The 25,680-nt window shown below is 43.8% G+C and overlaps 1 long non-coding RNA gene across 1 annotated transcript; it reads right to left on the bottom strand.

Annotated features, from left to right (window-relative positions):
* Positions 1-496: 496 nt before the first annotated feature.
* On the bottom strand, positions 497-22,761 carry LOC111857440 (uncharacterized). The gene is made up of 3 exons (XR_002841362.2): positions 22,508-22,761; positions 798-954; positions 497-636 (listed from the first exon to the last, which is right to left on the bottom strand). It is a non-coding gene; the product is annotated as an uncharacterized lncRNA (long non-coding RNA).
* Positions 22,762-25,680: the final 2,919 nt, after the last annotated feature.

The raw sequence follows: 25,680 nt of genomic DNA, 5'->3' as shown, positions 1-25,680 counted from the left end.
AAGCAAGGCGATCACAGGTTATCAGCACCTCTGCAGCGACAATGAGGGGAAGCAGCAGCATAGTGTCTCTCCATCTAATTTCCTTTTGTGCATTTCGGAATGAAATTAATTTCCTCAGCTATCTAATAAATCAATGAACAAGTGATTGTCAGGGGTGCCGGTCCCTAAGGCGCTATGAGACCCCATTTAAAAAGCTGCACCCCTCCCCATCTGCTTGCTGAAATACAGCATGCTTTAATCCAAGGGGCCAACATACCTCTCAGACAGGTCTTCCCCGCCACTCTAATTGAGGTCCTTCACCCTGACAAACTTGTTGCCAAGCATCCACTTGTGTTAGAGAAGGGTTTGCTATTAAACATGCTTATTATCCATGTCTGTAGCGATTATGCACTTTCTATCAATTTTAATATTGGTAGTAACAAGAGTTTAGGCTGAGGTTCAAGTTCTTTCCCTGGATCTGTGTATGTAAGAAGAGTTTACATGTTCACATGTTTTCCGCCTACAGTTCTAAAACAACATGCTCTGCTTGTGTGAACTAAGTACCTGATCAGCGATGGTGACAGGATGGCATCCAGGGTACCCGGAGCTTTGTGGGATAGTCTCCAAGCTCACCGTGACCTCACATCAGATAAGCAGCTGTGGAAAATGGATGGCTACAAAGTTTAGCATGCTCATGTATTACTACTATTTTAATTTTTTTCTATTAATAATCTGAAATTCATGGTAGCCTGCAGACTAAATCCAAGAGGATGGTGACTGTAGCTAATCAGACAGAGCAGGAGTATCAGAGTACTTACTGAATGAATTGTTACATGTTTCTTTTATTCGATACTCCTGGACTTCCACACATGTTCTCCATGCCCCTCCCTTCATGACCCACTAAAGTAATAGCTATGGCTGGGGAAACCCACATTCTTCCTGATTAAGGGACTAGGGAGCCAACAGCTGGTAGCACTAGAATAAAAGGAGAGTCCAATGAGATTCTGATCAAGTATAGTGCAGGAGGGGTTAAGCTACGGTTTTGTAGAACATTGATCTGGAGCAGATAAAGGGGAATATTACCCAGAACTTGTTCCCTACCATTACACAATTAGCTAGGGTGTTTCCTTGCTGACAGAACAAAAACACCATCCTGAATTCTTCACGATCATCTCATTGATTTTTGCCCTCAGGGACTCTGTGTTCCCAGAGGGCAATAAATTGCAGGTGCTTTTATAAGGGATTACACCTGGTGGCGAGCAGAAAAGGGAGATTGCGCTCAAACGCGGCTCACTGTGAGCTGGGGAGCTGACAAGCACACCAGCATGCTGGGATCATAGGTATCGTTTGCATATGTGTTTGTATGCACTGTCATTTCATAAACCTCAATTACATAATGATCACTCCAATACTCCAAATTATAAGATTCAGCAACTCAGTAAGAATGACCCTATTTCATTCAAAATCCTGCACAGAATAAAGGCAGCTCTCCCAGCAGTGGAGTGCAAATAGCAAGCAAAATCCTGGCTAAGACAAACCTAAAATAGGAGAATGCAAGGCAAAATGACATGCATGGACAGAAAAACTAACATTCTTAGATTTCTTTATGAGCATTTTGGCTGTCTAGTACTAAAATACACCAGGATATTAAGTTGAAATTAATCATCTCTACAAAACTGTACACTGTCACAGCCTGGCTAGAGAGCTATACATTGTCAATTTTTACTACATATCCATTGTTTCCTTTGATAATTTTCCAAAAACATCACCTCACATGTCACTTGCATGTAAGAAAATGAGTAAGGAAAGCAGCCCAGAAGCTAGCAACTTCTGCTTTAAGGAGAGACCTGCAGAAAGACTGGTGTGTTGGGTAAACTTTTTTTATTCTTTTTTTATTCTCTTATCAGTAACTTGCTTACCCACACATTATAATCCAAAAAAAAGCACAAGTCTCTTTTCTTTCCCTAAAAGTAGCAACAACTTACAGCAGGTCTGTAAAAGAGTGGTGGTATAGGCATAAATAAAGGTTATGATAAAAGTCCTTTCCTCTGCAGCACCTGGCACTCAGAGGCAGAGTGTACAATTTCACTTTATTTCTTCCGTAGCTTTGCTCCTTCCTTGTAAACTCATTTGACTCACCAGCGCACACTGACCTCAGTACAGCCCCAGGGACATGAAAGGTCCTTTATCTACTCCAGGTGTGTGTGCCTGTGCTCTATACACGAAGACAGGAGTGCACATCTCAGCCTACACATCAGTGACTTTAAAGTAGCTAGATGGCACTTGTATACCACTGCCACTCCTACAACCCATGCTTAAACTCCACCCAGAGAGTCAGCAGCTGTACCACCTGAGGTTCAGATGACGAAATCCATCTGATGCTAAGCAGGTTTGGGTCTGGCCAGAACTTGGATGGGAGACCAGCTTGAAATGTTGGATTGTTGCTGGAAGAGGTGTTGGTGTGGCCAAGAGGTTAGTTGCAAATTTGACATCACACCCAGATTGCAACAAACTTCTTGTGGAATGTGATTCTTTTGGATTTTCCCATGTTTTGTTAGGGCTAGTCACATGACCTGATATGTAAACAATAGCACGTACTGGTAGATTCACGTACAGGGCCGGTACCAGTAGAAGGAGTCACTTTGTTAATGCCCACATATGCGTCGCCACACTCAATAATTGAACAGGGCCTCAGCAATGTGTCCAGAACACTGACTGATAGGTAAGAGCATCAAGAGAATGTTAATAAATGCTGATCTGTGCAACTTCCACAGGAAAGGTCATTTGAGCAGACAAGGCGTCCATCATACACCCAGAGAGAGAAACTGATCACACAGAATGAATTAGGATACTTACACAAAGACGCACACATGAACACACACACACCATGGTGCTACCCCTAACCCTCCTGCTGACACCCCTGAGGTCTCTCCCTCTTCTCATCACATTCGCTATCACGAGGAGCAGCGGCAGGCTGCTGGAGCGAACCACTTATCTAGCACAGCGGCGAAGCCCTGCTCTACGCCTTTATCTTGGGGAGATAGGAGTTAACATACCAAAACCCATCATGAGGTAATATCACACCCACATCAGGGACGGGAGATAAGAGCATAGGTATGGGACCATGAGTGGACTATCCAAGGTTTTAGGCTAGCAGTGAATCAGAGGTGCATTTTTCCCGCAGTTTCCACTGGGCTCAAAGGGAGTTACAGAGACCCCTCCAGCCCCACAAAGATTCGCAACAAGCGAACAGACTCCCACACACCCATGCAGGGAGCCATTCACTCACACAGCCCCACACCATGCATACCATCTCCTATTTTCATAGAGCTCAATACACCAGGTTCGATAAACTGAGCTGAAGAGAGGAAAGTCATTTCTCTGATTTATTTATGATAGAATGAAGGCTTGCTGAACGCATCAGAACAGGCAGCAGTGGTCAGACTGTCAGGGAAGATGAAGTATCTCCATAGTCCAGTGAGTGAACGTATCTGCCGTAGTGAGTGGGGAGGTTTGTGTGTGTGTGTGGGGAGGGGGGCTACTGCAATCAGACCCTCAACCTTTGATCCCAACCCAATGACTTTAATCCAAAGCAGATGAATATACTGAATACGGACTGGAGAATAACACTATGACAGAGGTAAGGAAGGAGGTGAGGAAGATCACCTGGCTGCAGCAAGGTGGATGGTCTAGGTGAAGGCAGAAATCAGGTGGGGGCAGACAAGTCCTCAAACAGGTCTGACATAGCTGCCCTTCAGCCTGGGAGAAGGACCTCAATGGAGTCACATCTGTCTTGGTCAACCCTCCCCTGTGACAAGACCGTCCTGACCCTCCCTTATAAGCCTCTACCTTTATCCCACATCTACCCATATCTTCCACTCAGATCTGAAAAGAGATGAGGGATGAGTTTAAAAACGTGCATTCAAGGGTGGAAAAGATTAACCTGTCCCTATGACCACAAAAGAAGGCCCACCAGCTTGAGTCCACCTGTGAAGGACTTCCTACAGTAGATCCACTGCAGCAGGGGTCACCAACATGGTGCCCACGGGCACCACGATGCCCCCAAGGACCACATGAGTCGCCCGCGGACCTGTTCTAAAAATAGCTCACCAGTGAGCAGCGTCTAAAATTTTATTTTATCCTATGACAATATCTAAAAAAAAGCATTTAAAACAAGTTTATTATACATGAAGTTTAGGAGCGCGTTTCAAACTGGTACCCCTTCATATGGCTCAGTACCTGTGAAGTAGCTCTCAGTTTCAAAAAGGTTGGTGACCCCTGCACTACAGTATACATACGAGGCACACTTAGGTGGGGATGGCACCCCTACTCACACCCAGACAAGCTGAGCAACATCATGAAGATTCTCTTATTTAGTGTCTGTGTTTATTCCAGCCCTGTCTGGTAAGGAAGAAGCTCGATATGATACAAGTTGAGGAAGCCTTTGATGCCTAGATCACAGTTCCTCCACATCAGTAACTTGATATTTAATGTTCTGCTGAGCAACATGGAGGCACTCCAAGTGATGTTATCACTCCAATTTACACTTTACATCTCTGACTTTAGATACAATTCTCGCCATATTCAGTGTTCTCCAATTTTGGGATGCATCAGTGAAGGAACAAGAGTATAAGAAGTACTACCTGCATCTCAGTGTCAGAAAGACAAAAGAGCCGGTGGTCAACTTCAGACAGAGCAGGGAACTACAGACAGCTTTCACCACACAAGGAGAGAGTGTTGAAATGGTATAATGCAATATGTAGTTTTGTGACTGCATCAATGACATGCAGGAGTCTACAAAAAAGTGCAAAGCAGGCCATTCTTGAGAAAAGCCAGTTCTGTTTCAATGAGCTCCTTGAGTGGACTAGTACGTCTGCTGCAAAAGTGCCTGCTAAATAAAAATAAATATACATGTAAATGGTAGGATCCCATACTAAACTCAATTCTCAATAATGAGATCCAACCTCTAGACCAGCTGAGGAGCACCCTCAGCCACAGGCTCAGCTCTGTCAAATGCACAAATGAGCCCTCTGGGTATTCTTTTATGGCTACTGCCATTTGCTTGTCCAGTGTTTCTGGTTTTCATGTTCCTAACCACACCCAGCTAGAAAGACATGAATCCAATTGCCTTCATCACTGTACCGTTACGATCACTTTAAATTATATATCATCCAGGTTTCTCTATCTGTTCTAACACTGCCTGTTTTACTGTCTTAAAACGGCGCTTTTATTGTTATTCTGTTGTGATCATTTTAAAATTGCTGTACAAATTTCATTGTACTGCAGCATAATGATAATGAAGCTTCTTGTCTCTTTACCTTTCTACCTCACTTCTACCACCTACACTGTACGTGCTTTATTAATTAATTTGTTATTCGTTTCAGGGGGGATATTGTGCTGAGAGCTATTTGTATCATGCCGCTGAATCACAAAAAACTAATCTCAGATAAAACTCAGCTTTATCTGAGATGAGACAAACTGGAATTTGATTCTACCATCATGCATATTCCTATGAATTCCACACATATTCCAGTGAAATCCTACCATGCTACACTGCACAGTCTATGCACATAATTGTTTTCAAGTTCATCTTCTGTAGGTTTTCCCCTTCCCACCAACACAGACCAAATCAAACAATGACAGCAAAACAGAATTCACAGTAGAACAGCACCCTCTGCAGGAAAATCAAGAAAACACACCATCCACTATAAACCAATGAAAAATGTACCCGCTGAAAAGATGACAATACATGGCAATCATCTTTATGATAATCACTCACATTGTTTACTGGCAGTTTTAGTGGTAACATTCATATGCAAATAGCAATACTGACATGATTATATGATATTTCACCCATGCATCTGGACAGAATGTTATGACTATCCCCTTTTTAAAAGTTGAATTGAACGGTTTCTTTCCAAAGCAAGCAAAAAAAAAAAAAAAAAACTATTAAAAAAGGAAAACTGAGAGATCTGCAGCACTGACAAAAGTTCTATTTTTCTGAAGCTATTTTAAGTGAGGATTCAAAAGAGCACCTGTTTGTGCAAGAGACAGAAACCTCAAGCTTATAATCTCTTTTCCATAATAAACCCAAATTCCAGAGACTCATGTGGAAGATCAGTATAGTAAACAGCAGCGTACAGCAGAGTATCTTTGTTTGTTCTGTGGGAACCATGAACATCATACAAATGAAAGATCATTTAACTTTCATTTCAGTATTTCAATTATACTGTAAACATAAATCTAAAGGTGGAGTCAATGAGTGTGACACCGCAGGGGGATTTCAAACAAATAACAGCACGCTGTCCGTTCGACGAACTGAGCAGAACCACACATCTGCTGCCAGGATGGAATTTGAAAGTATGGTCCTTCGGCCATTCAGCCTGCGCGCTCCACTAAAAAGCGCAGCATGGAGCTGGTTATAAACCTTTGGATACCCGGGTGTATCGTTTCATCTGTCAGAAAACTTTTGCACTATTCAGGCTTACACTCTGGAAAAGATACCACTGGCACACCTGTGAGTCTCATTTATTCTGTGAGGGAGCAAGTCCTCTCGAGTATTTTATTGTTTTCCATGCACTATGGGGCATTATAGTGTATGTAACACAGCATAAATTAAAAGTCAGAAATGAAAATCTGTAAAAAGACATAGCTGATTTTTTTCCTCTCTTATGGTATATTTTTTTTTTTTATTCATCTTTGCTCAGAGTCTCATACAGACTGTATAAAAGTTGCATGAAAGTTAATATATCAATCACTGCTATAGTATATGAGAATTTCACAGGCTGTAAATGCTAACTCTGCATTTTCCATTTACTGAGATTTATAACATGGCTGGTCAGGCCCAAGCTTCAGCGTTATGAGATTGTGGCGGATGGTAATTTGGAAGTTTTTTTTTTTTTTTTTTAACCCAGGCACTCTCATGGTTTAAATGATGCTCATTTCCAAGTGTCTTAGTACATGTCATTTAAAAATAAAAATCCATTTAGACAAATTGATCGAGGTGTTGCTATATGTATACTCATGTGTGTTTTACATAAATAGGAGGCCCAGATTCATTCTCTGCAGTCTGCCAACTCCACTCCACCCTCCCATCTTAGATTGACATCCTCATGTGTGAGCAAAGGTGCACTGCACTGACCTCAACTCTCCAAGGATTCCATACATCTTAAAGATCTGCATCCTACTCAACTACACTGTCAAAAACCCTTACAGCAGCTGATACATTGTGTTTCTTCACAGCCCAGCAGATGGTGCAGTAGTTAAGAAAGCAACCAAAAATGGGAAACCACCACAGTACATCTGTGAAATGTGAAATGTTTTCGAAACTGCTAGTCTGAATGTTTGTAAGAAATGGCCTAATCAGGATGCCAAACAGAAGCATGTGACACAGCGTTTTATTGGGAATAGAGCTTAAGCAGGCTTATCAGAAAAAGCACAGCAAAGGAAAACCAAGAAAAGCAAGAAAAGTCACTGGTGTGAGACCTAGGATGACCATCATGGTATGAGCAAGACCTCTCAGGTGCAAGAGAAAAAACAAGTCTTTGCAGTACATATCAGCAAGGAACAGACAAACCAACATGCAAGACCCTCATAGTTACCCCAAGAAAGCCACACCCTTCCCTGTACAACACTGCAAAATAAAATTATTAATTGCATTAGGTAAACAGATACTATACAGCAAAAAGAGTAAACATGCAAACAAATCATATTTATACAGCACGATCCACTGCTCCACTTCATTCATACAACTTAAATAACAACCAACCAGCAGGCTTCCTACATTCCTAAGTTTTGTCCACTATTTCAATAACTGGGCACTGAAAAACGACTTGCAAATTACATTACCAAACATAAGGAGTGATGCAAAATGTCAGTGGTGCTAAGCAGAATCTTAGATTTAAAGAAAAAAAGCCAATATCTCTCTGAGCAGAGGTCAGGATGAAATGAGGGCCATCTCGTATGCTTCCTCCAAGGTACGATGAATAATGAATGGGCCAGCTCTGGACACAGAAAGGGACCATTAATATTTTAATACTCTTCCAACTAATTTAACCTCCCATTTCCAAGTCCCAACAGTTACCCAGAACTGTTGCTGCTTACAATCTACAGAATGTATAAACACAGAGAGGCACATGCAAACCAGCATCGGTCACCCTGCCTAAGCTGCACATATTAAATACCAGCACTTTCATGCTGAAGAAGCCTACCGTTGTATTCATGTTTTTCTGAATGTTGCAGATCAGGGGATTGTTGCAGATTCATGGTCTCAGGTGGTACCATAAATCATGAGCATCAACAACAGAAAAACAGCGATTGTGTTGTCAGTGGGCATGAGGATCATGAGATGAAACCTCTCACATTTAACAAGAGCTGCTGTGCTGTGCAAGAAAGTGAGTCAAATCAGCAGGTCTAATGCAGATAACGATACTATTGCTAGCTAGTTTTAAAACAATTATGATGTTTCGATGATATGGCACAATACTATATTAATATCAAATGGATAGTGCAATTTCTTTACAAGCTAGATAAAAATTTTAGTAACCCTGGATATTGTAGAAGACAGTACAATAACAAGGCCACAAAAATAAGTACAAGTAGTAAGACAAAGTGAGAAATTTTAAAAAAAAGCTAATACATATTTTCACTAGTTAAGCTAAAAATAGCATGATATCTAACTTCAAACCGCTAATGGAACATCCAATTTTCTTTTTAGGATGGAATCATAAAGAAATGGTGCAGGGAGAACGGCCAAGCGCAATTTGAGACTGAACACACTGCTTCATTATGGTTTTTAAAAAAGAACCAAAAAGGACCACGCCAGCAACTTCAGCACAACATGGACCCCAGTAATCAAAACGAATTGTATTTACAATTAGTATTATGATAAAAACCAATGGAAAAGGACTTTTCAAATGGACTGTAAAAACATTCAGCTGCTCGAATAGGGAAGATATTCCACAAGCCAATGCCCAAAGTGATGACAACAGGGGAGCAGCAGCATCAGATCCAAATGAGTGAATTACAGTGTCATACAAAGAACGCATCCAGAAACAACAAATGAAAGTAGTTCTTTATTTTCAGTTAATTTTACCACTGAAACAATTGAAAGGCACAATGACAATGAAAAAAATTGGCTAGGGTATATTTGCAATGTCAGACAATCAGGGTTTGAAAATGAGGTCCCTCTTCAACAAAGCTTATACATTTGCAAAGAAATCTCTGGCTGGCTGTGAGATATTATGTACCATACAGAAAAAAAATGAGCATGACTTATGCACAGACGATTTATCAAGAAAAGCATGCACACTTTGTTGAATGTATTGTAGAAAAAAAAAATTGATTTGGCAGAGCAGCTGAAACATGTTAAGTAGATTTGTCCTGTTTTGGCTGATGTCTCAAGTGAACAGGAAACATTTTAAGGTATATCAGTGAACATGGTGAACCTGTTACTAAGCAAAATCAAATGTTGAAGCAACAGGAATCCTAGACACTGGCCAGGGATCCTAGACAACTGGCCTTTAAGAAAAGTTGTCTGGCACCAGTCAGTTCCTTTATTTATTTAGCTCTAACTCTGATGGTGCTGCTTGTCATGATGGTTGCAAACAGATGCAGACTCCAAATAAGAAAGATGAGGGTCAGAACACTTCACTGGGTAAATTATAAACTTAAACTTGGAATTCTGGTACCTTACTGAGTTTGAGAAAAGTATGAAAAACAAGATGTATCACTACTTAGCAAAAAGGATGAGTCGTGAATCTTTGAATGAAAATAAAGATTGTAAGATATGGAGATCTTAGGTGGTTGTCATTGAAACTGAGAGCTGTAACACTACTTAAAATTCATTTGACTGCAGCCTGCGTTCACTTCGAGCATATAAGCGATAGCAAAATGTTGATGAGGTGGTAAGGGTCAGGAAACAATGTCTTCAGTCAGATTTGCTCATTTTTTCATATAAGGCAAGATTCCTTAACTGCTATCATAGAACTTTTACCTGAAGCTCTCAAACTCTTCAATGAAGTATTACTTGATCTGAAAGACAATGGTGGAGTCATTTCAGGCCTATAAGCTACAGCGTTCACAAGGGCAAGTGTAGAAAAGGTTAAATGAGCGGTTTGTTAATTGTACAGAGTTTTGAGCAGGCATTATTTTGGTCATTGGAGGCATCACACAGGACCCCACGTTGGTTTTTATTCTTCTTCTCTTTCCTTTAGGCTGGATCCCAAGTTAAATGCTATTGTTCTACAAAGTGTTGTTGGGTTTTATGGTGTAGTTGTGCGTGCATGCTGAGTAAGTATGCAGTACATTTGTACCGCAACAATGCCTCGTAACTGGAGCAAATGCTTATTGTTTTATGTGTTTGTGATCTATAATAAGCATATTGCGCTAATCGCAGTTCACGTTTCGCTGTATTAATGCCGCTCGTATTGTATGGTTATTTGCGTTTTGTAATACAAATGTTTAATATCATTTAGTATCTATATTTGTTAAATGTTTATAAAACTATGTTACCTGTGAGCGGTAATTATATGTTGATTCCTATGTTTTTATTTCTGTTTCAGTAAACCACAATTACATAATCCCCCAATGAGTATCTGGACTGCTTTATGGGGTGGTGTGTTAATGTGCAACTATCCAGCTATAGAATAACCTGTCAGAGGTATGTAAATAATCCCAGTGTTCTGATCGGACACCCAGTAAAGGTTACCACCGGGAGAGAATCTGAGTCTCTTTTCTAAACCAGGACTCTTTTGCAGCAAGGGGGACAGCAAAGGGCAGAGCATACCTTAGCGTAACACTGATATTGACATAGTTAATGATCAGTCTGTGGGATTTCCAAAAACTAAATCTGGGAATGTGAATTTTCTTTTTTTTATATAAAGGTTGTTTCCGAAAAGATGATACTTGTTTATATTGTGGTTGTTGATGGAATGCCAAAAAACATCCATCCATCCATTATATGCCGCTTAATCCGAGGTCGGGTTGCGGGGGCAGCAGTCTCAGCAGGGAAACCAAGACTTCCCTCTCCCCGACCACTTCATCCAGCTCCTCGGGGGAATCCCGAGGCATTCCCAGGCCAGCCAAGAGACATAGTCCCTCCAACGTGTCCTGGGTCTTCCCCGGGGCCACCTCTCAGTGGGACATGCCCAGAACACCTCACCAGGGAGACGCCCAGGAGGCATCCCAATCAGATGCCCGAGCCACCTCATCTGACTCCTCTCAATGCGGAGGAGCAGCGGGTCTACTCTGAGTCCCTCCCGAATGACCGAGCTCTTTACCCTATCTCTAAGGGAGACCCCAGCCACCCTGCGGAGGAAACTAATTTCAGCCACTTGTACTCGCAATCTCGTTCTTTCGGTCACTACCCACAGCTCATGATCATAGGTGAGGGTAGGAACGTAGATGGACTGGTCAATCGAGAGCTTTGCCTTTAGCTCTTTTTTCACCATGACAGACTGATGCAGCGCCCGCATCACTGCTGACGCCTCACCGATCCGTCTGTCAATCTCCCGCTCCATCGTTCCCTCACTCGTGAACAAGACCCTTAAACTCCTCCACTTGGGGAAGGACCCCCTCCCCAACCCAGAGAGAGCATTCTACCCTTTTCCGGCTGAGGACCATGGTCTTGGATTTGGAAGTGCTGATTCTCATCCCAGCCGCTTCACACTCGGCTGCAAACCATCCCAGCCGAAGATCACGGTCCGATGAAGTCAACAGAACCACATCATCTGCAAAAAGCAGAGACCAAATCCTGAGGTCACCAAACCGGACACCCTCAACGCCCTGGCTGCGCCTAGAAATTCTGTCCATAAAAACTATGAACAAAATCGGTGACAAAGGGCAGCCCTGACGGAGTCCAACCCTCACCGGAAACGAGTCCGACTTATTGCCGCCCATGCGGACCAGGCTCTGGCACCGGTCATACAGGGACGAACAGCCCTTAAAAGGAAGCCCGGCAGCCCATACTCCCGGAGCACCCCCCACAGGACTCCCCGAGGAACGCAAACAAACAAATACTTTATTTTTGTATCACAACATTACATCGTCTCAAAGCGCTTTACAGCATCCCCACCCAAAGCCCCCAGTGAGCAAGCCATAGGTGACAGTGGCAAGGAAAAACTCCCAAAAAGGAAGAAACCTTGGAAGGACCAGACTCAAAGGGGGAGCCCATCCTCCAGGGGTCGGCAGGGAGAGTGAAATACAGTAAAAAAGCTGACACGATCGAATACCTTCTCCAAGTCCACATAACACATGTAGATTGGTTGGGCAAACTCCCATGAACCCTCCAAAACCCTGCAGAGAGTATGGAGCTGGTCCACTGTTCCATGGCCAGGGCGAAAACCACACTGCTCCTCCTGAATCCGAGGTTCGACAATCCTGGCGGACCCTCCTCTCCAGAACCGCCGAATATACCTTACCAAGGAGGCTGAGGAGTGTGATCCCCCTATAGTTGGAGCACACCCTCTGGTCCCCCTTTTTAAAGAGGTGGACCACCATGCCGGTCTGCCAGTCCAGAGGCACTGCCCCCGATGTCCAACCAGGACAGCCCCACAGCATCCAGAGCCTTAAAGAACCCCGGGCCGATCTCACCCACCCCCAGGGCCCGGCCACTGAGGAGCTTTTTAACCACCTCAGCGACCTCCGCCCCGGAGATAGGGGAGTCCACCCCCAAGTCCCCATACTCTGCTTCCACATTGGAAGGCGTGTAGGTGGGATTGAGGAGGTCTTCGAAGTACTCCCCCCACCGACCCAAAACGTCCCGAGTTGAGGTCAGCAGCACCACATCCCCACCATAAACAGTGTTGATGTTGCACCGCTTTCCCGCCCTGAGTCGCCAGATGATGGACCAGAATCTCCTCAAAGCCGTCCGGAAGCCGTTTTCCATGGCTTCGCCAAACTCCTCCCACACCCCAGTTTTTGCCTCAGCGACCGCCAAAGCCGCAGACCTGCTTGGCCTGCCGGTAGCTGTCAGGTGCCTCTGGAGTCCCACAGGCCAAAAAGGCCTGATAGGACTCCTATTTCAGCTTGACGGCATCCCTCACCACTGGTGTCCACCAGCGGGTTCGGGGATTGCCGCAGCGACAGGCACCGACCACCTTATAGCCACAGCTCCGGTCAGCTGCCTCCACAATGGAGGCGTGGAACATGGCCCATTCGGACTCAATGTCCCCCGCACAAGGTCACAAATTAGAGGACTGATTGGCTGAAGAGTCCTCACACCTGGGTTTGAACAGCTGACCTACAGGTTATCCCAAAAACCTGCATACACACCGGCCCTTTGCGGATAAGATTGGCCACTCCTGCCCTGGAGCTAGCTTCTGCAGCTGAGCATCGGACCACCAAGGTCCCCGCCTTTGGCCACTACCCAGCTCACATCACACCCGACCCCTATGGCCCCTCCTACAGTATAGGTGGTGAGCCCATTGGAGGGGGGAGCCACGTGCCTTGTTTTCTTCATTAGGGGCCTTGTAAAATTTTGTAAAAAATTTATTTTTTGTGTTGTGTGTGCAATATCCCCCCCCAGAAAAAAAACAACACCTTGAAAGCTGGGCTACTCAGTAATGTCCCTCACACATCTCAGACACCCAATAATGCCCCTCACGCCATCTCAGACGCCCAGTGATGCCCCTCACGCCATCTCAGATGTCCAGTCATGCTCCTCACGCCATCTCAGACACAACAGTAATGCCCCTCATGCCATCTCAGATATCCAGTAATGCCCCTCACACCATTCCGGACACCCAATAATGCCCCTCACACCATCTCAGACACCCAATAATGCCCCTCTCACCATATCAGACACCCAGTATTGCCCCTCACACCATCTCAGACACCCTAAAATGTGCCCGATACTATTTCAGATGACCTGTAAGGCCTTCACGTCATCTAAGGCACCTAGTAAGTTCCTTCACACCATTTCAGACACCCAGACAAAACATCTCAGATGCTCAGTCCTTTTACAACAAACATCCCTCATGGGTGAAAATACACCTAACAATTCAGTTAATTTTTACTTGTATAGCGTGTTTTCACATTCCCTTGTTTCAAAGCGCTTTGCAGCATCCCCGCCCAAAGCCCTCAGTGAGCAAGCCAGAGGCGACAGTGGCAAGGAAAAACTTCCTTCCCTTGGGAGGAACCAAACTCAAAGGGGGCTGGGGCTGGCAGGGAAAGTCAATTGATCCAGAACATTAGAGTTACAGTTTTTTATGATGAGATGAGTGAATGAATAATAATTCAGGAATTAAGCCTACAATGTCTCTAAAGAATGAGGTTTTAAATAAAACCAGTGTATCTGAGCCAAATACAAACCATTGGCATAATTAGTTTAAAGCATCAAAATAATGACCCGGTTCACTATAAGCTTCATCTGGTTAAGTGGCTTGGAAACTTGATGGATTCAGGTGCTTAACTGAACAAAATAACAAGTCACTTAGGATCCATCTGCTAAGAACCAGAGAGTAATAACACTTTGGCCAGTTTCAGTGTTGCAGAATTCAACGGGGACATTTGTTCTCATACATCACTGGTGAGGGCTGGCTGCTCTTAATGTTCATTTCAGCTCTCTTGTACCCTAATCACAGCGTGGGAGCACAGGGGCAACCGTTTGGAAAGTTCACTTGAACCAAACGTAGGAGTCCAAGCAGCAGAGCTCACGCTGCGTGAGTGCACAAAGCCGGGGCAAAAGATGGATCTTGTGCCAGATCAGATATAGCATTTAGCCATGTGTGCTAGTTAATGGGACAAATTTGCATTGGCAAATTACGCAAGAACCCAGGAGCCGGAAAGCCATATAGCAAAGCACAGCACCAGTTACGACGCCGCTTGCAGCAGCTCTCCACGACATCCCGGCACATCATGGGCATGCCTGATCAAATGAAGCAAGACGATCAATTAGCCTCCCACTAAGCGAGCAACGGTGTCCAGGAGCCTGGTGGCGCAGGACACCCTGGTACTTTTCCCTGGCCACCGAGTATCATGGCTCATTCCGAGATATTTGCCATGACACACCACTCCAATTAGGTCACTCTGCCAACAGGACATTTAAAGAGAGCAAAATGACAGGCTGAAATAGGAAAGATAAGGAGGGAGGCGAGAGAACTTATAGTACTGGTAATGATTTGTGGGCTCATCAGGCTTGATTTGTGATGGCTGGTTGAAATGTTGTCATGCAGGTCAGACTATACAATGCTTATGACTCTTTTATTGTAGAACAGTAGAATAACATCTGGGTCTGTCTCTATACCATTATTATGGCTATTTGTCTGTTCATCATACCTACATGGGACAAATAAATCACAACAGCTTTGTATCCCATAATGCTATAGGATAGTAAATCGAACATTTACATGGGGGAAGTTGAATGAAACCTATGCCTACCTTTATAATTTATAAATATATATAAAATTATTAAATGTATAATAATATCAAAGAAATGGGAAATAAGTGTGGACAGCATGGTGAATTGAAACAAGGGCTATGTGATGGACAAACACTTATTCAGGAACGCCTCTTCAAGGGTAGGCAGGAGTAAGCTGATCGCAGGACATCGCAGGTCTGTCTTTATGGTTAAGTCCATTTCAGGGACACCAGAAAAAAGAATGGGTGAAATAAATCGACAAAAACAATAGCTGAGACTGACAGCATTTTACAGTTCAAATCTGTTTCTATAGAGATAGACCCTGCATGTTCTTTATACCCAATGAAACAGCAGTCATTTCTAGGAAGTCAAGGTCATGCGGGATTTTGTCTTTATCTGCACAGGCAAGCGTCTGGTAAGAGATGAAATTACACTGCAAGTTCCATTCGGACACCTGGTTCCCCTCAAGTACAATGCACAGTGGTCACTGGAGAGAGCCACCCCAGTGTCAAACTCATGCTTTAGTAGACCCCAGTACAGACCACCACATTCTGCCCTCTGGACTGTAGCCATGCGGCGCCTTTACTTCCAATCCCTTCTGCAGTTTCAAGGCTTAATATTAACATCTGTGTGGTAACACCCACATGTCTAAAGGTAACGCAGCAAGACATTTTCAAGCCTATTACCTGATTGAGTTATGATACTTCTTACTGTTCTGAAAAAGACTAATTTAATTGATTCAGTCTATTGAAAAACAGGGCTCCTGTGAACAGCCTGTTTCTTGGATGTGTTCTTTCCCCCATTTCAGCAGAGCTGGCTCTGTGTGTTGCCCAGGGAAATTAGGTTTACTCAACTCCTCACTAAACAGATGGGGGGGGATTCAAGGCTTCAAAATTAAATCAATGGTACAACAATCTATCAAAACCTGGTGCATCATCTGTCAAGGCTTTCAAAGAGATTTCAAATTAGCTTTTAAAAAAACAGTAGGTTTCTGGTGTACACCTTTGGCAGAAGAGCATGGTGGGAAAATGACAATGGGCGTCAAGAGAACACTTGCCTATTCAGTGGAAGACAATACTGGAAATCTGATGTCCCAGAATACCTGTTCCCATTCAAGCCTTTTGCAGACAGCAAATATTTAAAACTAAAGTTAAGAAAAATGAAGAATTTATCATACATTCCACGTATAAAAATGTGTGTGGGTAAAATCAAATGTGGTAGACCTGCATATTGACACAAACAACCTATTTCTCCAAATATCAAACTATGTAGCTGCAACTAAATGCATGCAGCACACAGACAGCATCAAGAGGCTCAGTTACTGTGAGGCTAAGTATTAGAATGGCTCAAACACCATCCATCCATCCATTAACTACCGCTTGTCCGGGGTTCGGGTCGTGGGTGTAGCAGCTTCAGGAGAGATACCCAGACCTCCCTCTCCCCAGCTACCTCTACCAGCTCTTCGGGGGGAATGCCAAGGCGTTCCCAGGCCAGCCGAGAGATATAATCCCACAAACACATAGTTTTTAAATGGGGTGTGTTTAGAGGTGGGCGATAAATCGATTTTATCGATTAATTTGAATTTACAGTTCAGGACGATGTGTTTTTATGAAAATCGATTTTATTATTTATTTTACTGTTCGCACCGTTCTTCATGGGTAAATTAGCGCAGCGCACCCAAACACTGTAGCGGATTCACAAACAACATGGCAATGGTTCGGTTTTGCGCCGTCGGACAGAGACCAAACAAGTCTTCGTTGCAAAGTCTGTTTAAAAACTGTTGCAACCAAGGGAAGCGGCACGACAAATTTATTCCAGCACCTAAAGCAGAGGCACATAGCGGAGTGGGAGAAGTGCAGCTCCCACCGAAATGAAAATTCACACAGGACCAGCACAACAACCAAAGTTAAGCAAGCAACCGTCCCAGACGCGTTTTCGAACTGTGTGCCATATGATAAGAATGGGGCACGGTGGAAGGTGATAACAAACGCTGTCGCGATGTATATTGCAAAAGACATGGTGCCCATACATACTGTGGAAAAGCCGGGATTCATTAACATGCTAAAAGTTTTTACAAGTTTCTAAAAGTGTTTACCATCTGACTTACAAGTATCTTTTTTGGCTTGTCAGATTGCACTTTAAAGTAAAAAAAAAACTAAATAAAGTTAAAACTTGTTTTGAACCATTTATTTGTCATCTGTAGTTTGAATTTGAGTAGGTGAGTGGAAAATCGAGATTTTATTTTTAGGCCATATCGCCCAGCTCTAGGTGTGTTTGTTGGTGTCAGATGTGGTAGTTCGAAAATCTCAGAAACAGCTACTTTCTTGGGGTTTTCATACACTATAATATCTAGAGTTTACATGGAATGGCATGACAAACAAATTTCCAGTCAGAGGCAGCACTGTGGTTGAAAACAACCTGTTAATAAGAGCGGTCAGAAGAGAACAACTGGACTCATTAAAGTCAACAGAAAGACAGAAGAACAGTGGGTTTCTGAAAAATGCATAGAAATATGCAGGGCTGTGGAGTCGGTAGATAAATGCTCCGACTCCGACTCCTCAGTTTCTAAATCTTCCGACTCCGACTCCTCTGTATGTATATAGCTTGCCGAAAATCTCGACCACCGCCCCCATCCAAAGTAATGTGATGCCTCTGTCTGCTGCAGTGGCTGTCTCCTCTGTCAGCCAGCCGGAAGTTTAGTGCATTGTGTCACTCACCGGCCAGCTGATCAGCAGAACGAGCCTCTGCTGGAGACAGGTAGGGAGATCTGTGTTCTCGGCTCCTTCGGCCCCCTTCACTAGCGCATAGCGAAGGGGAGCCGACGGAGCTGAGAACACACCAGATGATTTTTCAGGCGTTTGACGCGTGATGACTCGTTGAACGGCCGAAAAATCGGCAGTGCATCTGTAAATGTATGGGGGGCTTTAGGCTAGGTTCACAGTTCCCTGTAACAGTGGAACACGACACAATGGAAAGCGGTGCCGCACCTTACCTGTGCATTACATCCCATATAGTGACGCATACAGTCAATGAAAAGCATGCTTCATGGTTACTTGACATGTTCGTTTTGTGGTAACATTATGCACTGCATGCATTGGGCTTTATTCTTACAGCAGAGAAGTAGTTCATTATGACTGTTTGTGAATTCGGACATTTCAACTTACTTTTTTAATTCCCATTTAAATTTAGTAGGAGTCGGAGTCGGAGTCGGTTAACTTTTTGCCGACTCCAACTCCAGGTACCCAAAATTGTCTCCGACTCCTCGACTCCGACTCCACAGCCCTGGAAATATGTGGGGGAAAAACAAGCTATTGTAAGTAGGCTACTGATTGTGTCATCTCAGATCTGTGACATCCAGAGAACTTTTACTGTGTATTCTACAGATGATGTGACTTTTGAAGCCTTTTCCTGAATGTGGTTACTACTAACATGAAAGCATTTCTACAGTCAGCATAACTTCAATTTTAAGTACTAAGCTTGAAAAACATTTTACTCAGTGTTAGGGTCAAACAGCTCATAAAACCACCAATACTGTCCCAAAGCAAATAAGCCCTAAATACTGTGTTGAAGTGTTAATAAGCCATATAATATATATTCCAGAATCTTTGCCATTTCACTACCAACTTGAAATGACTAATCAATCTCATCAGGTTCTCTCTTTAATGCACAAGCCTCATGCAGAGGGTAAAGACTAGAATACATGCACACACACACACACAGTTCATACACTCACTGGCCATTTTCCCTTTAGAACTGCCTTAATTCTTCATCTCATAAATTCAACAAGGTGCTTGAGACATTCTTCAGAAATGTTGACATCACACAGTTGCTGCAGATTTGTGGGCTACACCTACTTTCCCATTTCACCACAAACATGCTATACTGGACTGAAATCTGGTGATTGTGGATGTTATCACCATTACATCAGCATCACCGGCATAAATTATTGATACAAGGAAGGATGGATCCATGCCTTCATGTTATTTGTGCCAAATTATGACCCTACTATCTGAATGTCACAGCAGAAATCAAGACTCATCTGCCTAGGCAACATTTTTTCAATCTCCTAGGGGTGGGGGGTGATTCTGTTCAGATCTGATTCTTCAAGGTGGCGATTTTAATATCTGAAAAAAGTCACCACAAGCTCTCAGTTATGATTTATGAAAGTCACATAACCCAAAAGACCTTTTGAGTCACTCATACTAATACTGAAATGCAACTGATCATGTGACCTCTAGCTTCAGCAGATGCAACTTTTTAAGACTGACACAATCTGTATGGGAACATGTGCTGGAGTTAAAGGGAGAAGCAATGCATCAGAAGCAGAGCATCAAAGACAAGGCAAGAAAAACAGTGAGAATCGAAGGAAAGGAAGATGGACAGGATGGGCAAAAGAAAAGTGGGAACAGTAATGCTTTTAATATGATGCAGATAAGCTGAAGGCTGCCTGCCTGAAGGTACTATGCTTCCCTTGCTGTTGTGGGAAGCAGCGAAATTAAAATCCTGTCTGTTAAGTCCTTTGTCAGACTGAAAACTCCCTTTCCCTGACCTTTTAGATAAATTTCCATCAGTCTCATTTTACGCACGATTGAGGTTTTAATGAGAGATGGCCAGTTTTATTAGCACCCAATCTCAACTCTTCCTTTCCTTTTTCTTCTTGGTGGCAGGTAGGCTATACACTGCTGATAAAGCAGGAGCCAGCTGAAATTAAAAAGCAATTTATTTCTTTCTCTAAGCGGTTCTTCTTTCATTAACTTATTTGGAAACACCATCTTGCAAGTCACAAGAATTTAAATTACTCTTAATTGCTTATGAAATTAACTTTAAAATTCTATTCGTTCCATTAAATGCCCGGCCAGTGCATGATTGATCTTGACATGACTGAGTCGTCTTATTTAAACTTGTGCTGAAATGAACAACCAGTACCTCAATTAACCCCCATCCACTGAGCTCCTGCAATGAAGCTGAAACCTAGAACTGTCCAGTACAGTTTTTTGAGTAATGAAAAATAAGTACTGGGATCAATGGTTATTTAAAGACTGACTCTAGTGACAGATTGAGAATATGCTTATAGTACACCAATACAGTAATACACTAATCCCATCACAATGTCTTGAGTTTACAGAAGGGTTTGAGAAGATCTGTGTGAGTTACACTAGAAATGGACAGAACTTTTCTACTAAAAAGGCTTCTAAACGTCTTGGCTTTTAGCAAAACAGACAACACAAACTTTGGGGGCTCTTCCTCACATATATGAAGGGATGATTCCGTTACAGTCACCAACTAAACTGCATTCACCAACTGACCAGGCATTTTAAGCCATAGACCGTTATGGCAGGGTATGGCACAGGCAGGAAACAGGTGACGATCCACGGTTTGGCTCCAATACAAAAGGGTTTATTAGCAAAATAGAACACAATGGGGAAAGGCACAAATAAAAGGTACCGCAATTGGTTCAAAACAAGACTGTTGCAATCGGAACTTAACTGAAGAAACCACAATATATACCGGGCAACAAACGCATGGTAACAGGAGCAGACATCAGTGGGGTATTTTCCGTACGTCGCTTAAATCATCTGAGATCAGATGTCTCATCTTGTATGAGTTAATGCCGGTGAAACTCAACCGGGATAAGTCGGTTTTTCAAAGGCAGCTGTGTAGTAGATTAGTATAGGTGGATCCATTCATCCGAGATGATTGCGCGCACCCGCGCTGATTGAAAAGCCCATTATGGAGGGAAATCCCGGACATTTTTCAAAAGGAATTGCAAATTGCATTTGCAATTGCGTTTTCCATATGTGGACGCATAAAGTGTGACATAATTCAAATGCAACTGCAAATTTTGCATTACCGTTTGCTTTTTCGCTTTCGCGAAAGAACACTGACTGCCAAATTTCAAATGAAAAAGCAAAGTCCATTTGCAGTTGCATTTCCCATGTCTTACAAGTCATGAGCCTATCATATTTAAATAGCAAAATCAATTACCACGTCTGCTTTTTCATTTTCTCTGCGTCGCGTACGTAGCCTGCCAAAACTCAAACGCAATCGCAATTCCTTTTGCATTTGAATTTCCAACGCATTACACGGAAACCTGTCAATCAGCGTCAGGGGTGGGTCTATACTGTGGGGCGTGATTGTATGGGGAGTGACGTCACTCAAAGTATAAAGGTAATGCAAAATTTGCAATTGCATTTCAATGATGTCACACTTTATGCGTCCACATATGGAAAACGCAATTGCAAATGCAATTTGCAATTCCTTTTGAAAAATGACCGGGATTTCCCTCCATACCCCATATATATCGAGTCTAGAAAACATGATCAGCAAGTCTTTGATAGGCTGTAAAAAATGACGAAAGGTACAGTAGGGCGCACCTTCACACAAGCGGAGCGGGACCTCGTATTAGAATTAAGGATATGAAGAATTTCAAGAACTAATATGCACAAGGGGTAACACGGCAAAAGCAGCCCAAACTAGAAAAGACGGCTATCAAAAAGTGGCCAACAAATTAAACGCGGAAGTAGTGTTCATTGTACCTACTGAATGCAGCGTTTCATTTCCTATGTGTCAGATTAATTATTATTTAATACAGTAAAATCCAGTTATAACGGACTTCAAGGGACCTGGCAAAACAGTGCGTTATATCCAAAGTCCGTTATATCCAGATAAGTTGCTGTATGCCCAGAACACGACTACAGGACACCATTTACTCATGCCACACCCCAGGAGGCACACTTGTTGTATAGATTATTATATTGTACATGTAGTAATCAAACTTAACCTGACCAAATCGACTCTCACCACCTAAGGTAGGACGTGCTCTTTTATCTTATTCGCTGATAAAGGGCGATGAAGCATAGTTTAAATAATAAACAATTAAATAATTCATAATTAACTGCCAAATCTGTCGCGTAGCTTATGTTATAAATAACTTGATATTGCGCTGCGTATGTTGGGCCGAATTTTGTTCCCAGTCCGAGCCTGTGTTGTGTACCGTTACTAGTACCTGAAACTAGAAGTCGATGTTTAATTTAAATTTATTGGATAATGTGGAACATACAACCATGTTTAATTATCAATCATGTTGATAGATTGTTTAGGCTATTTTTGAGAACAATTAGACTAATAGTTTTCATTGATTAATAAAAATTAAAATTTAGTGTCACTTACCAGATGGTGTAGAAAAAAGGGTCGTTTGGCGCCGTCCTGGCTTAATATCACTGATGATAGTCGGCCTATGGCCGTTCCGCAGGTAGTGGGCCAATGGTTGTTTAACAGTATGAGGCCGTGTACCGAGTAATGTCCGTATATCGTGTTGACTTTTTTTCGGCGCGAAACGGCATGACACCAATCTATGTCCATTCCATTAGTATGGGGCCAGATACTGTATTGCACCTGTTTGCTGCATAACAGCCTAGCTGCGCCAAACAACGGCAGGGAAACATCAAATCATAACCGGGCCAATTAAAATACAGTGTAGTAAGGCCGACTGCAGCACGTAATACACGGCCAATTCAAGAGATACAGTGCTTCAGACACCCGGACCTCAGCCGATAGTGCCAACATTCAGCTTGTGCAGCGAGTTCGCAAGACAGACATCCATTGCATTTTTGTCTCGCAGTTGCGTGCGCTTTGTTAAGTGGATTTGTCCATTAAACGCTATTCCCACAACTCAAAACTTTATTTTACAAAGATTGCAAATCGCTGTGCTACTGGTTTCTGTTAAAAGCGTGAAATATTCCCAGATCGTCACGTCTTATCTTACGCTCCTCGTACTGAGAAGGTTATGCGCATGACGTCACAACAGGCGGAAGTCACTGTACTCACACCCACTGAGTAGCAAAAAAGAGTGAGGGGCAGCGTTAGCGTTCGATTTGAATTCTGTAAAATGGGAGAGCTGTCGTGCGATTGATTGTACAAATAGATTTAACACGAAATAGGAGCTGTGTTTTTAGAAATTGCCAAAAACAAAATAAGTAAGCATATGACGTGGATTGGTCACGCATGGCCGATACCCGTTCCGTCAAAGGTCTGGTTCGGCGCCGATACCGATCCGAATAACGGATCGGTGCATCTCTAATTATATATATATATGTGTGTGTGTGTGTGTGTGTGTGTGTGTGTGTGTGTATATATATATATATATATATATATATATATATATGTATGTGTGTGTGTATATATATATATATGTACTGTATATATATATAACGACTTCCGGACAGCTTCGAGGAGATTCTGGTCCATCATCTGGCGGCTCAGGGCAGGTGCATCATCAACACTGTTTATAGTGGGGATGGGGTGCTGCTGACCTCAACTTGGGACGTTTTGGGTCGGTGGGGGGAGTACTTCGAAGACCTCAATCCCATCGACACGCCTTCCAATATGGAAGCATAGTATGGGGACTTGGGTGTGGACTCCCCTATCTCTGGGGCGGAGGTCGCTGAGGTGGTTAAAAAGCTCCTCAGTGGCCGGGCCCCGGGGGTGGATGAGATCCGCCCGGAGTACCTTAAGGCTCTGGATGCTGTGGGGCTGTCCTGGTTGACACGCATCTGCAGCATCGCGTGGACATCGGGGGCAGTGCCTCTGGACTGGCAGACCGGGGTGGTGGTCCCCCTCTTTAAGAAGGGGGACCAGAGGGTGTGCTCCAACTATAGGGGGATCACACTCCTCAGCCTCCCTGGTAAGGTCTATTGGGGGGTCTGGAGAGGAGGGTCCGCCGGATTGTCGAACCTCGGATTCAGGAGGAGCAGTGTGGTTTTCGCCCTGGCAGTGGAACAGTGGACCAGGTCCATACTCTCTGGAGGGTTCTGGAGGGTTCATGGGAGTTTGCCCAACCAGTCTACATGTGTTTTGTGGACTTGGAGAAGGCATTCGACCGTGTCCCTCGGGGAGTCCTGTGGGGGGTGCTCCGGGAGTATGGAGTGCCGGGCTTCCTTTTAAGGGCTGTTCGGTCCCTGTATGACCGGTGCCAGAGCCTGGTCCGCATGGGCGGCAATAAGTTGGACTTGTTTCCGGTGAGGGTTGGACTCCGTCAGGGCTGCCCTTTGTCACCGATTCTTTTAATAGTTTTTATGGACAGAATTTCTAGGCACAGCCAGGGCGTTGAGGGTGTCCGGTTTGGTGACCTCAGGACTAGGTCTCTGCTTTTTGCAGATGATGTGGTTCTGTTGGCTTCATTGGACTGTGACCTTCAGCTCTCGTTGGGACAGTTCGCAGCCGAGTGTGAAGCGGCTGGGATGAGAATCAGCACCTCCAAATCCGAGACCATGGTCCTCAGCCAGAAAAGGGTAGAATGTTCTCTCCAGGTCGGGGATGGGGTCCTTCCCCAAGTGGAGGAGTTTAAGTATCTCGGGGTCTTGTTCACGAGTGGGGGGACGATGGAGCGGGAGATCGACAGGTGGATGGGTGCGACATCCGCAGTGATGGTCTGTCGGTCTGTCATGGTAAAGAAGGAGCTGAGCCAAAAGGCAAAGCTCTCGATTTACCAGTCGATCTACGTTCCTACCCTCACCTATGGTCACAAGCTGTTGGGTAGTGACCGAAAGAACATGATCGCGAGTGCAAGCGGCCGAAATGAGTTTCCTCCGCAGGGTGGCTGGGCTCTCCCTTAGAGATAGGGTAAGGAGCTCGGTCATTCGGGAGGGACTCAGAGTAGAGCCGCTGCTCCTCCGCATTGAGAGGAGCCAGATGAGGTGGCTCGGGCATCTGGTCAGGATGCCTCCTGGATGCCTCCCTGGTGAGGTGTTCCGGGCATGTCCCACTGGGAGGAGGCCCCGGGGAAAACCCAGGACACGCTGGAGGGACTATGTCTCTCGGCTGGCCTGGTAACACCTCGGGATTCCCCCAGAGGAGCTGGATGAAGTGGCTGGGGAGAGGGAAGTCTGGGGTTCCCTGCTGAGACTGCTGCCCCCGCGACCCGACCTTGGATAAGCAGGAGATAATGGATGGATGGATATATATATTTATATATATATATTTTTATATATATATATATATATATTAGGGGTGCACCGATCGATCACGTTAATTTGAGGGGATCAGAAATCGACCATATTCCCATGAGATCCACCGATCTTAGTTATATGCTTTTAACTCTTTGGGGTCGAGTATGTCGTCGACGACATCGCGTACTTTTCGCGTCTATTTCAGTTTATAAATATCTCGCTGAAATCTTAATGTATAATCATGAAAAAAACGCTGGCTAAATCCGTAATCTGTTTTCTTTTCAAAACGTCCATTGTCGGAAGTATTAAAGTTTTTTTAATTAGGTTAAATCGGCAAAAAATAAACCATGTCATCTTACTTTGTTTTACCTGCATCGGGGGCGTGTAGTACCGCTC

Source organism: Paramormyrops kingsleyae, chromosome 13 (assembly GCF_048594095.1).
Source record: "Paramormyrops kingsleyae isolate MSU_618 chromosome 13, PKINGS_0.4, whole genome shotgun sequence".
In the NCBI taxonomy this organism is placed as follows: domain Eukaryota; kingdom Metazoa; phylum Chordata; class Actinopteri; order Osteoglossiformes; family Mormyridae; genus Paramormyrops; species Paramormyrops kingsleyae.
This window is presented reverse-complemented; position numbering and strand designations above follow the sequence as displayed.